This window comes from Taudactylus pleione, unplaced genomic scaffold, assembly GCF_031769625.1.
Source record: "Taudactylus pleione unplaced genomic scaffold, aTauple2 ptg000017l, whole genome shotgun sequence".
Classification (NCBI taxonomy): domain Eukaryota; kingdom Metazoa; phylum Chordata; class Amphibia; order Anura; family Myobatrachidae; genus Taudactylus; species Taudactylus pleione.
The window spans coordinates 465,932-480,528 of record NW_028284419.1 but is presented as its reverse complement, the minus strand read 5'-3'; the positions used below and the strand labels follow the sequence as shown (position 1 = coordinate 480,528).

Sequence of the window (14,597 nt, the reverse complement as noted above, 5' to 3'; positions counted from 1 at the left end):
CAGCAGTGGGCGTCCCTATGCTCGGCTAAGCTTTGGAAGGCATTGGCATATTATAGCAATTGCGATCCGTGAGAGATCTCAGTTGTGATTGCATTAGATTAAATGTAAATGTCTTAATCAGGCCCATAACTTTTAGAAGGAGCTATGAATGTATATATACGAGGATCTGTATTTTTTGTAACAATATTTAATGTGTCAGTATTAACTACTCAACTGTGGACCATTCTTTGGAGTTATCCCTGAGGTAGAAACCACTTCTCTCCAGCTGTTTAGCTGGAGATGGCAGGTTTTTTTTTTTACAATTTCTCTCAATTTACTAATCACAGATACAGTATCTCAAGGTTTTTTTTTTGTTTGCTTTGCCTACTCCTGCAGCTGAAATGAAGGAGAACGCCTAGGGTGTCGCCAGAGCCTGCAATGCAGCAGCCGGGTTAGAGGAAGGAGAGATGGATACAGCCAGCATTACCAAGCCGCCGCTCTTCCCCCTTCCTGCATCAAGCACCAGCACTGCCAATAATAAATATATATATATATATATATAATTTGATTTCAATTTTTTAATACACAGAGGGGGAGTATGGAGAGGAAGCATCACTGCTTCTCTCCACAGAAGCTCCGCTGATTAGCTCAAGTTAGTTTAGGAGGGTGGGGAGAATAGGGAGAAGGCAGGGAGACAGCTGTCTTCTCTGCATTTCTCCCCTCAGGAGGCACTTTATACTAGGGATGGTCATTGGTGGGTTGACCATCAAAGGGAGCATCAGTGGTTAACATCAAAGGTGTTTAACCATTGGTATGAAACCATTGATGTTTTCGCTCACCGACGGTTAGCCCTACTCTATTAGTTAGCCCTGCTCTACTAGGCAGCAAGCCAATCAGATTTGGGAGTGGGGCTTTGCGTGTAGGGCCAGGGCAGAACCTTGTTCTGTGTCCCGGCGCCAGGTAGGGCAAAAAAGACATTGCGGGGCTCTGTGCCATCGATGGCGTGAAACAAATGGATCTCCGCCATCAATAGCAAAACAATCAACCATTGGTGGTTAACCATCAATGGTTTATAATCGATGGTCATTAGCCATCCTGAGAGGATGTGCTTCTATGAATCGCTCTCCCCATACTAATGTATGGAGAAGCGATGTGTAGACTAATTGGGGCACTGTTGGAGAAATCTGAGATTTATCCACAGTTACCCCTTCTATGAAAATGATGAAGCAGGGAAAAGCCGTTATCACACTGATAAAGGGCTTTTAACTGCTATATGAATTAGACCCCCTTATAAAGCTGAAAGAAGCTTCACTGCTTTTATCTTTGAATCAAAACACAACCCCATCTCTGGCAGGTGCAGACGCAATGGGCTATATGTCACCATCTTTCGCGTTTGCGTGAGACGACAACAGCAACACACCACAAGCCAGTATTCACTGCGACAGATTGTTTCCGCAGTGTCTGTCCTGGCAGGTATGTTTATATAAATATGGCGTTGAGAACTCAAGAAAAATCTGAAATACCAGTTGATATTCTGATTCCTGATTTTTACTCGTTTTTTGTTTATTTCAGAAACAGGCGTATTTATCATGATATAGTTTCTGTACAGCTCCTATATGATGTTCATTTGTACTATAAATGCTACTTAGTACGTGCCTGTGCCCCAGTATTGCCCCTATGCACTCACTGTACATGCTTTCGTTGATGTGTATACAATTCTATGATCAGGTAAAGCCGGTTCTACTATTTATTGTCAGTCGAAATCCTTCCAGGAAATGTGTAACCTTGGTCACCCATCAGCAGAGCCGTGACGAGGCATGCACTCAATGCTGGTAAGTGATGAATAGACTAGCGCTATCGTGGCATCCAATCCTCCTCCAGTGCTCACACTACACCTGACATAAGCGTCAGACCAGCCGGCACCGGCCTCATTGTATCCGTTACGGGAGGGGCTATACGTATAGCATGGTGGGCGGGGCTATAGCCATGGTGGGCGGGCTTTCTCGGTGAAGGCACTAGGAGCAATGAGGAGAGGAGGCGGGCCCGGATCCCGGAAGTGTTTGGTCTGTGTATGTGTCAGGCTAAACCAGGGCAGTGGGGCTGAGCTAAGTGTCAGCTACTGAGTGAGTACATGCTATATCTGTGTATTGTGTGTGCGCAGTGCCAGTGTGGCTTATCACATCTACCAGCCAGCTATGCTCTTCAGGATATCTTATTGTATCTCTCATGTATACATTGTTTCTTCAGTGATCCCTCACATTGGAAGGGAAACTAATGAGAACAGGATGCATGCTTCTCTGACTGTATGACTCCTCTGTATATGTGCTACCTTGAATATACAGTAGATGTAGATATATAATTATACAGTATGCTTGTGTAGATTATGTACCCCTCCATGCCTGCCTAGTACCCTACCCATGCCTCTAATATTTCTTATTATTTATCCTTTCTGAGAAATGGCACAAGATTATTGTGATAACCTGTGGCAAAGGATCACCATGGCCATTTAATATACTATTAGTGACGTGTGATGCTGTTTTTTTTTGTAAGAGAAATAGCCAAATGCAAAGTGGTGATTGTTGATATATAGATATATATTTGTAGTATAGGTATATATTTGTAGTGAGTAATTGTGTGTGTGCAATCTCCTATCTGCCCAGGCTGCTTTGTGTATGCCAGAATGAGGCCAATGCTCCGTGTACATCAAATAATGTGGTTTGTTGGTGCCAATAAAAGTGGACTCTGTATTATATTTGTGTACACTTCCTGCCGGCTTTCATTACCAGCTTTGTCACTCACAACTTAATTCAGTTAAAAGCAGCAGTGGTCCTGCCTCTTCTATTCTTTAAAGGATCAGCATAATATACAATGGTGTGTCCTATAGAGATCTTTCCTATTTGTATTCTTCTATACATTTTTATGCAATCATGCATTATGTGTGTGTGTGTATAATAAGTGCCACACAAGGGGAAAAAAAGTAGTGTGTGTGTGTGTATATATATATATATATATATATATATATATATATATATATATATATATTGCAAGTGCTATCTGTGCAAATGAGATGGATGACCTAATGCAAAAAAGAACTATACCCTGTTGAAGTAATTAGAGTAAAAAATGCAATTTATTTATAATAAGTAAGAATGTGACACTATAACAGAGACAACAATAAAAACAAAGAAAATATAAAAACAATATGTGAATGAGGTAAATGCTAGAAACAACTAGGTATTTAATCTTGTTTATAGTTGAAAAGGATTAGAGTATATCAATAAGGTACAGGCTTCCAACGCGTTTCATCTCTGGTGGACTTCTCCCCTTGAAGAAGTCCACCAGAGATGAACTGCGTTGGAAGCCTGTATCTCATTGACATACTCCAATCATCTTCAACTAAAAACAAGATATGAGGTAAATGCTAAAAACAACAAGGTATCTTATCTTGTTTTTAGTTGAAGAGGATTAGAGTATGTCAATGAGATACAGGCTTCCAACGCAGTTCATCTCTGGTGGACTTCTTCAAGGGGAGAAGTCCACCAGAGATGAAACGCGTTGGAAGCCTGTACCTTATTGATATACTCTAATCCTTTTCAACTATAAACTAGATTAGATACTTAGTTGTTTCTAGCATTTACCTCATTCAGATATTGTTTTTATATTTTCTTTGTTTTTATTGTTGTCTCTGTTATAGTGTCACATTCTTACTTAGAGTAAAAAATGCAATTTATTTATAATAATTACTTTAACAGGGTACAGTTCTTTTTGCATTAGGTCATCCATCTCATTTCTCATTTGCACAGATAGCATTTGCTATATATATATATATATAATTTAATTTTTTTTAATTTAATTTTTTTTCTTGTGTGGCACTTCTAAACACTCTGACCCAATTTCACTGTTTCCATATTACTTTTTCTAAGGGGACTAAACTCCTCTTACCATCTATTGGACTGAGCTGACACCCCAGGGGTGCCTTTTTAAGTTTCATGAAATATTTTATGGTTTTCTTATGTTTTTCTGGCTTTCCTAATATTGACTAGGACCTAACACAGATCACTCATACTTCCACCTACATATTTACACGTACATATCTGGTAAACTACACCTACTGGTGTTTCCAAAAATCTACTACTATATATATATATATATATATATATATATATATATATATATATATATATATATATATATATATATATATATATATATATATATATATAATCCAATGGAAAAAAGGGCACTCAGAGACAGCACGGGTACAAAAAAAACGTGTATAAACGTTCAAACGTTTTCAGGGGACACAGCCCCGTCATCAGGAACATACACATACAGCAAGTAAGACACACTTACCACCACCAATATATACCCCATCAGAATGTCATACACAGCGTTGCTCCACCGCTCACGTCGTTTGTAGCCGCCTCCCACCGGCATCAGGCACTGAAGCACTTCCGGGACACGCTACAGAGGTAGCCATAGGAACCTCACGAGTGCGTTCCATCGGCTAACTGTATGTGTGCCACGCGTGCAACCACAGTAGCCTACCGCCGCAGTGTCGCCACAACACGAACGGCTGCTGGATCCAGCTATGTAAGACAATCCCCAAGCTGACAGAAACACAAAAACAATCCTGTAAAAAACAATAATAAAACATAGGACAGTAACATATGAAATGCAAGATGATATCATGAAAAAACACTGCATAACAGCTGCATATATATATGACCCAAGCGTCCCACAATCAAATGCAGGAACTCAAAGACCAATACACACACATCATAATATAAACTATTGAAAATAACAAAGCAACCCCCGATTACATCAGACAATTCCAGTTAATCTTGTCATTCAACCCACCCGGTTTAGAAGTGCCCAAACGCATAATCCACCTGGATTCTTTAAACAGTAATGACCTAGCCCGGTCGCCACCTCGTAAGGAGACCGGTGCATGGTCAATCTTGTAATACCTAAGGGAATCCAATACATGACCTGCTTCGGCAAAATGCAGAGCTACCGGCTGGTCAATATCTCTGCCACTCAGCTGCATGCGAATGGCAGAACGATGTGCTGCCATCCGTTCCCTGAATTTTCTTGTAGTCTGGCCTACGTAATACAGCCCGCACGGGCATACAATAACATAGACAACATAAGAAGTTGTACAGGTCAAAACAAATCTGATGTCGTAAGTAGCATCTTTGTGCGGATGTTTAAATGATTTGCAACTCAACATCATTTTACAAGTGGTACACCCGCTACATTTATAGCTCCCAGGGCTCTTAAAATACACATTAGGAGGAATAACCTTAGAAATATCAGAATGAACCAGTCTATCTCTCAGATTGTGTCCCCTCTGAAAGGCAGCCAAAGGTCTCTTTTTGTAGAACATGGGTAATTCTTTGTCAGTACTGACAATCGGCCATAAGGCCCTAGTGGCTCTTCTAATGATGGGACTTGCAGTCGTAAATTCACTGGTCCACGGGATCACATTTAAATCATCCCGTTTTACTGGGTTAAGTAACGTGTCCCTTTGTATCTCAAGCACCTCCTGTTTTTGTTGTTTGAGTAAACCCACATCATAGCCTCTGGCCGAGTATTTCTCAATTAAACTATCTAACTCTACCTCTACTTTAACTGGATCACTTATGATGCGAGCAACTCGCATCATCTGAGACCGAGGCAATCCTCTCTTTAAAGCCGGCGGGTGATGGCTAGATGCCATAAGGAAAGTATTCCTGTCTGTGGGTTTACGAAAGAGCCCCGTTTGGATTTTACCATCAACCACTGAGATGGCCACATCCAAAAAGTTGGCACTATCAGGACTATGTGAATAAGTAAATTTAATGGGTGAGTTGGATTGATTAATCCCTACCATAGGAGACTCAAACCGTTCAAAACCACCTAACCATATTAGGAATACATCATCTATATACCTGGTGAACATATAAATATGTTTACTAATCTCTTGATCTTGAAAAAACATGCGCCTTTCCGGGTCGAACACGTATACATTGGCATACGAGGGGGCCACAGAAGAACCCATGGCACACCCTCGTAGCTGTAAATAAAAAGACCCATCAAAAAGGAAATAGTTCCGACACAATGTCAATTCAAGAAGAGATAAAAACAACTCATGGTCAAAAGCAGAACTATCCAAGTTATCATGTAAAAACTTTCATAGCGGACATGCCACCTTCGTGCGGAATCACAGTGTACAAACTGCAGACATCCAAACAGCACAAAAGTGCCCCCTCAGGTAATTGGTCTATATCAATCAATTTTCTAAGAAACATAGTAGTGTCCTTTAGAAATGTTGTCTGTAAATATAACAGAGGTTGCAATATACAATCTAATAGCTCAGACACCGGCTGTAACAAAGACCCCCGGGACGAAATAATAGGTCTGCCTGGGGGTTTTACAGGGTCTTTATGCAGTTTGGGCAGAGTATATATCACAGGCACTCTCGGATGTTGAACACATAAGGCATGATATACTTTGGGGTTGATATAATTGTTATCTCTAGCTTGAGACAAGATGGTAAACAACTCCTTTTGATATAATGATATAGGATCATAAGCCAGCTTGGAATAAACTTCAGAATCAGCCAACTGATTACAAATCTCGTTCCGATAGTTATCGATCCCTTGGATAACAATGGCCCCGCCTTTGTCGGCGGGCCTAATGATGATATCTTTATATGATTCTAGGGCTTGGAGGGCCTGAAATTCCAATTTAGATAAATTTGGGTGGGTCTTACACGGGGTGGTAACATATCTAGTAACAGAGTCATCCAATAATCGACTGAAAGTTTTCAATGACGCGTTGGTGGACACAGGGTCGAAATTTGATCTAGAAGATTTTCTAAAGAAAATGTCCTGGGCAGAAGCCGTGGCTTGGGGGCTAACATCACCATAATGTTCTTTCAATCTTAGTTTTCTAGAAAACTTATGTAAATTTAATTTCCAAGTGAAATCATCGTGTCTATTGGTGGGCACAAAGCTGAGACCTTTATTCAATACCCTCAATTCTAGCGGAGTGAAAACATGATATTAAAGATTAATACTTCTTTTTGCTGGTCACTTTCCTTCCTCCTCTTCCCCTGCCAGCCCCTGCGGGTGGGAATTTGTCTAATGGGTTTGGAGTAGCTGTAAGTGCCACGTCTAAAGGGGCTGAGGGTGCTGTCACTGCATCCTCCGTCTCAAACATCCTGAAATCACTATCACTGCTGGATCTGTGATGATCTTGCTGTGAACCCGGCCCCTTCCTTTGCCACGGTCTTCTTTTTTTCACAAACATCTTATTAGATGAGAACATTTCACCACCAGTCAACCACTTATAAACCCTGTTTTCTTCATAATCAGAGTCCACTGCTAGCTTCTTCCTGCGTTTGAATTTCAAAAGATCCTTCTGATATTGATCGCATTGTGACTCTAATTTGGACAACCAATTGTGATTAGTGTCCTCCTCCAATGTTTTAACATTATCCCTTTCAAAAATGGCAATTTTAGATCTAGTAGATAGTAATTCTTTATTGGCCTCTTCTACCACCAAAATCATCAAGTCAAAAGCGCATTTATTCAAAATGGCGATCCATTTGCGTACAAACTCAGGGTTATTCCGTCCGATGGTCGGGACGTTATGTACCCTGATGCCCCTCGGGATCTTATGTTCTCTAAAGTAATCGGAGAGAGATATACTATGTAATAGGAAGTCAATTTCTCGTCGTTTGAGTTTCAAAAGCTGGTAATATAGTTCCTCTGCATTTTGTTTACAATCCAATGCAGTGACAGTTTCTTTAGATAATATATTATCTATTTCTACTTGTGATAACAATTATATCAACCCCAAAGTATATCATGCCTTATGTGTTCAACATCCGAAAGTGCCTGTGATATATACTCTGCCCAAACTGCATAAAGACCCTGTAAAACCCCCAGGCAGACCTATTATTTCGTCCCGGGGGTCTTTGTTACAGCCGGTGTCTGAGCTATTAGATTGTATATTGCAACCTCTGTTATATTTACAGACAACATTTCTAAAGGACACTACTATGTTTCTTAGAAAATTGATTGATATAGACCAATTACCTGAGGGGGCACTTTTGTGCTGTTTGGATGTCTGCAGTTTGTACACTGTGATTCCGCACGAAGGTGGCATGTCCGCTATGAAAAAGTTTTTACATGATAACTTGGATAGTTCTGCTTTTGACCATGAGTTGTTTTTATCTCTTCTTGAATTGACATTGCGTCGGAACTATTTCCTTTTTGATGGGTCTTTTTATTTACAGCTACGAGGGTGTGCCATGGGTTCTTCTGTGGCCCCCTCGTATGCCAATGTATACGTGTTCGACCAGGAAAGGCGCATGTTTTTTCAAGATCAAGAGATTAGTAAACATATTTATATGTTCACCAGGTATATAGATGATGTATTCCTAATATGGTTAGGTGGTGTTGAACGGTTTGAGTCTCTTATGGTAGGGATTAATCAATCCAACTCACCCATTAAATTTACTTATTCACATAGTCCTGATAGTGCCAACTTTTTGGATGTGGCCATCTCAGTGGTTGATGGTAAAATCCAAACGGGGCTCTTTCGTAAACCCACTGACAGGAATACTTTCCTTATGGCATCTAGCCATCACCCGCCGGCTTTAAAGAGAGGATTGCCTCGGTCTCAGATGATGCGAGTTGCTCACATCATAAGTGATCCAGTTAAAGTAGAGGTAGAGTTAGATAGTTTAATTGAGAAATACTCGGCCAGAGGCTATGATGTGGCTTTACTCAAACAACAAAAACAGGAGGTGCTTGAGATACAAAGGGACACGTTACTTAACCCAGTAAAACGGGATGATTTAAATGTGATCCCGTGGACCAGTGAATTTACGACTGCAAGTCCCATCATTAGAAGAGCCACTAGGGCCTTATGGCCGATTGTCAGTACTGACAAAGAATTACCCATGTTCTACAAAAAGAGACCTTTGGCTGCCTTTCAGAGGGGACGCAATCTGAGAGAGACTGGTTCATTCTGATATTTCTAAGGTTATTCCTCCTAATGTGTATTTTAAGAGCCCTAGGTGCTATAAATGTAGCGGGTGTACCACTTGTAAAATGATGTTGAGTTGCAAATCATTTAAACATCCGCACAAAGATGCTACTTACGACATCAGATTTGTTTTGACCTGTACAACTTCTTATGTTGTCTATGTTATTGTATGCCCGTGCGGGCTGTATTACGTAGGCCAGACTACAAGAAAATTCAGGGAACGGATGGCAGCACATCGTTCTGCCATTCGCATGCAGCTGAGTGGCAGAGATATTGACCAGCCGGTAGCTCTGCATTTTGCCGAAGCAGGTCATGTATTGGATTCCCTTAGGTATTACATGATTGACCATGCACCGGTCTCCTTACGAGGTGGCGACCGGGCTAGGTCATTACTGTTTAAAGAATCCAGGTGGATTATGCGTTTGGGCACTTCCATACCGGGTGGGTTGAATGACAAGATTAACTGGAATTGTCTGATGTAATCGGGGGTTGCTTTGTTATTTTCAATAGTTTATATTATGATGTGTGTGTATTGGTCTTTGAGTTCCTGCATTTGACTGTGGGACGCTTGGGTCATATATATATGCAGCTGTTATGCAGTGTTTTTTCATGATATCATCTTGCATTTCATATGTTACTGTCCTATGTTTTATTATTGTTTTTTACAGGATTGTTTTTGTGTTTCTGTCAGCTTGGGGATTGTCTTACATAGCTGAATACAGCAGCCGTTCGTGTTGTGGCGACCCTGCGGCGGTAGGCTACTGTGGTTGCACGCGTGGCACACATACAGTTAGCCGATGGAACGCACTCGTGAGGTTCCTATGGCTACCTCTGTAGCGTGTCCCGGAAGTGCGTCAGTGCCTGATGCCGGTGGGAGGCGGCTTCACACGACGTGAGCGGTGGATCAACGCTGTGTATGACATTCTGATGGGGTATATATTGATGGTGGTAAGTGTGTCTTACTTGCTGTTTGTGTATATTCCTGATGACGGGGCTGTGTCCCTGAAAACGTTTGAACGTTTATACACGTTTTTTTTGTACCCGTGCTGTCTCTGAGTGCCCTTTTTTCCGTTGAATAGTGTTTTCTCTATATAGGGAGCATCGGAGCAAGTTTCTCACATTGAGTGCTGGCAGACTGCAATACGTGTGTGTGTGTGTGTATATGTATGTGTGTGTGTATATATATATATATATATATATATATATATATATCTCACATACAGTCAGGGCATAAATATTGGGACATTGACAGAATTTTCATATTTTGGCCTCTACTCACCACCACAATGGCTTTGAAATGAAACAAACAAGATACTGCAGACTTTCAGATTTAATTTGAGGTTAATTACCGTATATACTCGAGTATAAGTCGACCCGAATATAAGCCGAGGTACCTAATTTTACCACGAAAAACTGTGAAAACTTATTGACTCGAGTATAAGCCTAGGGTGGGAAATGCAGCAGCTACTGGTAGTAATCCCCCCCCCCTGGTAGTGCCCCCAGTAGTAATCCTCCCCCCCTGGTAGTGCCCCCAGTAATAATATCCCCCCCTGGTAGTGCCCCCAGTAGTAATACCCCCCCTGGTAGTGCCCGAGTAGCAATATCCCCCCCCTGGTAGTGCCCCCAGTAGTAATACCCCCCCTGGTAGTGCCCGAGTAGCAATATCCCCCCCCTGGTGGTGCCCCCAGTATTAATCCCCCCCCTGGTAGTGCCCCCAGTAGCAATATCCCCCCCTGGTAGTGCCCCCAGTATTAACCCCCCCTGGTAGTGCCCTCAGTAGCAACATCCCCCCCCTGGTAGTGCTCCCAGTATTAATCCCCCCCCCCTGGTAGTGCCCCCAGTAGCAATATCCCCCCCTGGTAGTGCCCCCAGTAGCAACATCCCCCCCTGGTAGTGCCCCCAGTATTCCCCCCCCCTCCCTGGTAGTGCCCCCAGTAGCAACATCCCCCCCCCTGGTAGTTCCCCCATTATTAATCCCCCCCCCCTCTGGTAGTGCCCCCAGTAGCGATATCCCCCCCCCTGGTAGTACCCCCCGGTAGTAGCCCCCCCAGTAGAAAGAAATGTAAAAAAAAAAAACACTTACCTGTAACCCCGCTGCTACAGGCTCCTCCGCCGCTTTGCATAATGGGAGAGACGTCGTCATGACGACGTCTCTCCCATTACCCACTGCGGGAGCCGGAAGATGGCTCCCGCAGTGGGAGCAGCAGTAGCCGCTGAGAGTCTGACAGACTCTCAGCGGCTGCTGATTATAACAAACACATAGCTGCCGGCTCCGGCAGCTGTGTGTTTGGCAGTGTGTAGCGCTGACCGAACTCCGTCCGGTCAGCGCTACACACGCGGTGCAGGCTGTGTCACAGTGACACAGTCTGCACCGCGGCCCGCATGGTACGCTACTCAGCAGAGTACCATGCGGGCATGACTCGAGTATAAGCCGAGGGGGTGCTTTTTCAGCACAAAAAATGTGCTGAAAAACTCGGCTTATACTCGAGTATATACGGTACATCCAAATCAGGTGAACGGTGTAGGAATTACAACGGTTTCTATATGTGCCTCCCACTTTTTAAGGGGCCAAAAGTAATGGGACTATCAACTCAAAAGCTATTTGATGGACAGGTGTGGGCTATTACCTTATTACCTCTAAATTTCATTATCAATTAAGCAGGTAAAAGGTCTGGAGTTGATTCTAGGTGTGACATTTGCATTCGGAATCAGTTGCTATCGACTCTCAATATGAGATCCAAAGAGTGAAGGAAAAACCCCTTCACAACAGTTGGCCAAATTAAGAATACTCTCCAGGAGGTAGATGTATATGTGTCAAAGTCAACAATCAAGAGAAGACTTCACAAGAGTGAATATAGAGGGTTCACCACAAGATGCAAACCATTGGTGAGCCACAAAAACAGGAAGACCAGATTAGAGTTTGCCAAACAACATCTAAAAAAGCCATTACAGTTCTGGAACAACATCCTACGGACAGATGAAACAAAGATCAACTTGTACCAGAGTGATGGGAAGAGAAGAGAAGTAAAGGAACTGCTCATGATCCAAAACATACCATCTCATCAGTGAAGCATGGTGGTGATAGTGTCATGGCGTGGGCATGTATGGCTGCCAATGGAACTGGTTCCCTTGTATTTATTGATGATGTGACTGCTGACAAAAGCAGCAGAATGAATTCTGAAGTGTTTCGGGCAATATTATATGCTCATATTCAGTCAAATGCTTCAGAACTCATTGGACAGCGCTTCACAGTGCAGATGGACAATGACCTGAAGCATACTGCAAAAGCAACCAAAGAGTTTTTAAGGCTAAAAAGTGGAATGTTATGCAATGGCCAAGTCAATCCCCTGGCCTGAATCCGATTGAGCATGCATTTCACTTGATGAAGACAAAACTGAAGGGAAAATGCCCCAAGAACAAGCAGGAACTGAAGACATTTGCAGTAGAGGCCTGGCAGAGCATCACCAGGGATGAAACCCAGCGTCTGGTGATGTCTATGCGTTCCAGACTTCAGGCTGTAATTGCCTGCAAAGGATTTGCAACAAAGTATTAAAAAGTGAAAGTTAGATTTAGGATTGTTTAGTTTGTCCCATTTTGGTCCCTTAAAAAGTGGAAGGCACATATAGAAACCGTTGTAATTCCTACACCGTTCACCTGATTTGGATGTAATTACCCTCAAATTAAATCTGAAAGTCTGCAGTTAAAGCACATCTTGTTTGTTTCATTTGAAAGCCATTGTGGTGGTGAATAGAGGCCAAAATATGAAAATTCTGTCAATGTCCCAATATTTATGGACCTGACTGTATATATATAGTAGTAGATGGCCGGCACTCCTGTCCTTAGCGAATATAACTTGCGTCTGGTGCCCTCTAAATACCACCCTAGGCAGGGTGGAATAGAAATAAAACGGGTTTTTCAGCGGCACTCAAGGACGACTATCAATAAATACAAGGACCGCAGTTTTTATTGATAGTCATCTTTGAGTATACACACATACATGCACATGTCCAAGCCCCTCTGTCAGCCGCATCACAGACCAACACCCTCTCTCTGCCCCCAGTCAGTGCTCGCAACACCTCCCCCTTCCAGTTAGTACCAAATACCTTCTTTTGAGCCAGCACTCGTCTTTCTTTCTTGATGCGGCACACTGGGTGGCTTATGGAGGCGGAGCAGAGTCGTGAGTCCATGGGAGGAGTGGCAGCGGCTGGGCATGCGCAGGATGCCCTCCCGCGGCCATCTAGTCTCACTCTCCTCCTTTAGCGTAGCCAGAATGAGCTTCAGTGCAGAAGCTCATTCTGACCAGGCTCGCTGCACGATCGGAGCTGAGCTCTGATCGCGGCAGCAGTGGGGGAGGGAGCAGCGGCAGAGCCCTGGAATGCCCCCTAGGCATTCCAGTCGCCCCTAGGCATATGCTTATAATGCCTATGCCTAGGGCCGGCTCTGGTCTCCGTAACCCACAAAGTTTGGCTTCTATCCTGCTCCAGTGTGTCTGATGGCCAAATTAAGGGATCCCTCCCCTGTATTTAAAAGGCAGGTGTGGTCTGCGGGAACATTGCAGAGACGGTAGATGGAGAGTGCAGATGTGCAGGGTCTCTCAGTATGCATTGCTGGGCACAATAATATCTGTGTCCATCCAGCAAGTGAACAATATCGGCAATAAAAAAGTCATTATTATGTAGAAAGTATTACACTGCTTGCACCTGGCTACTTCTTAATGCCACCTGGCTTGCAAAATTTTGTGGGGAGAACACTGATGGATAAATGCTATACTTGCAGATAAAACATGAGTAGATTCATCTCCATGAATTAATTGTATTAATCCTTGAGCTATTGGGACCAAGAAATCTGTTGATCATGAGCTAACTTTCTCAAATTAATTGGGTCACCCAGTATCTCCTTTTTGTTCCATTAGTCTGAAAAAGCTATGTCCTTTAAGAAATAGTAGGACAGGGAATGAATGGGACCTCAGGTCTTGTTGCTTGATTATTGTCTGGTGAAAATAGCTAGAAAATGTTATAGAATTTGAACATGTCCTTTTACTAAGCATCATCTCGAATAAATAATTTCATACCTAATTGCTGTATCTATTAACAGAGCTCTAGTACTCTGTGTTTGGTATACAGTAGTAGTGTTAATTCTAGCACCCTGCACCTGTCACAACTCGTGCAGTTCCTCCTTCCTGCCTGGGGTGTCGCTCTCTGCTCTGGTGCTTCTAGCACACTCAGCTAATTACACAAACTGATGGTACACAGAGCAGAGAGTGACACCCCAGTCAGGAAAGAGGAACTGCATGGGTTGTGACAGGTGCAATATGCTAAAATGAACACTACAGTAGGACCAATACTGAGTTTCTAAATGCCTTATGTTGCAGGTCCCACATCTTGAGCATGCATTTGAAGTGGGACTCTGGAAGCAAAGGTTTGGGCTTGTTTCAGGATAATCACTTGCTGGTCAACCATTGCAGTGCACCGATTATTCTGACTATCTTCTTTAAAGCCTCTTAGGAAAAACTTAGTATGTATAAATATTTCTTGATACACAAAGCAGTTTCCTCAGCCTGACAGTGCTACTCTGGT

General features: G+C 42.8%; 1 protein-coding gene across 1 annotated transcript in view; it reads left to right on the top strand.

The window, feature by feature from the left end:
- Positions 1-1,981: 1,981 nt before the first annotated feature.
- SLC35A3 (solute carrier family 35 member A3) overlaps positions 1,982-14,597 on the top strand; it is a 92,388-nt gene continuing 79,772 nt past the window's right edge. Inside the window, exon 1 of the mRNA XM_088481492.1 lies at positions 1,982-2,102. The gene's annotated coding sequence lies outside the window, so the exon portion shown is untranslated. The remainder of the gene's footprint in view (positions 2,103-14,597) is intronic.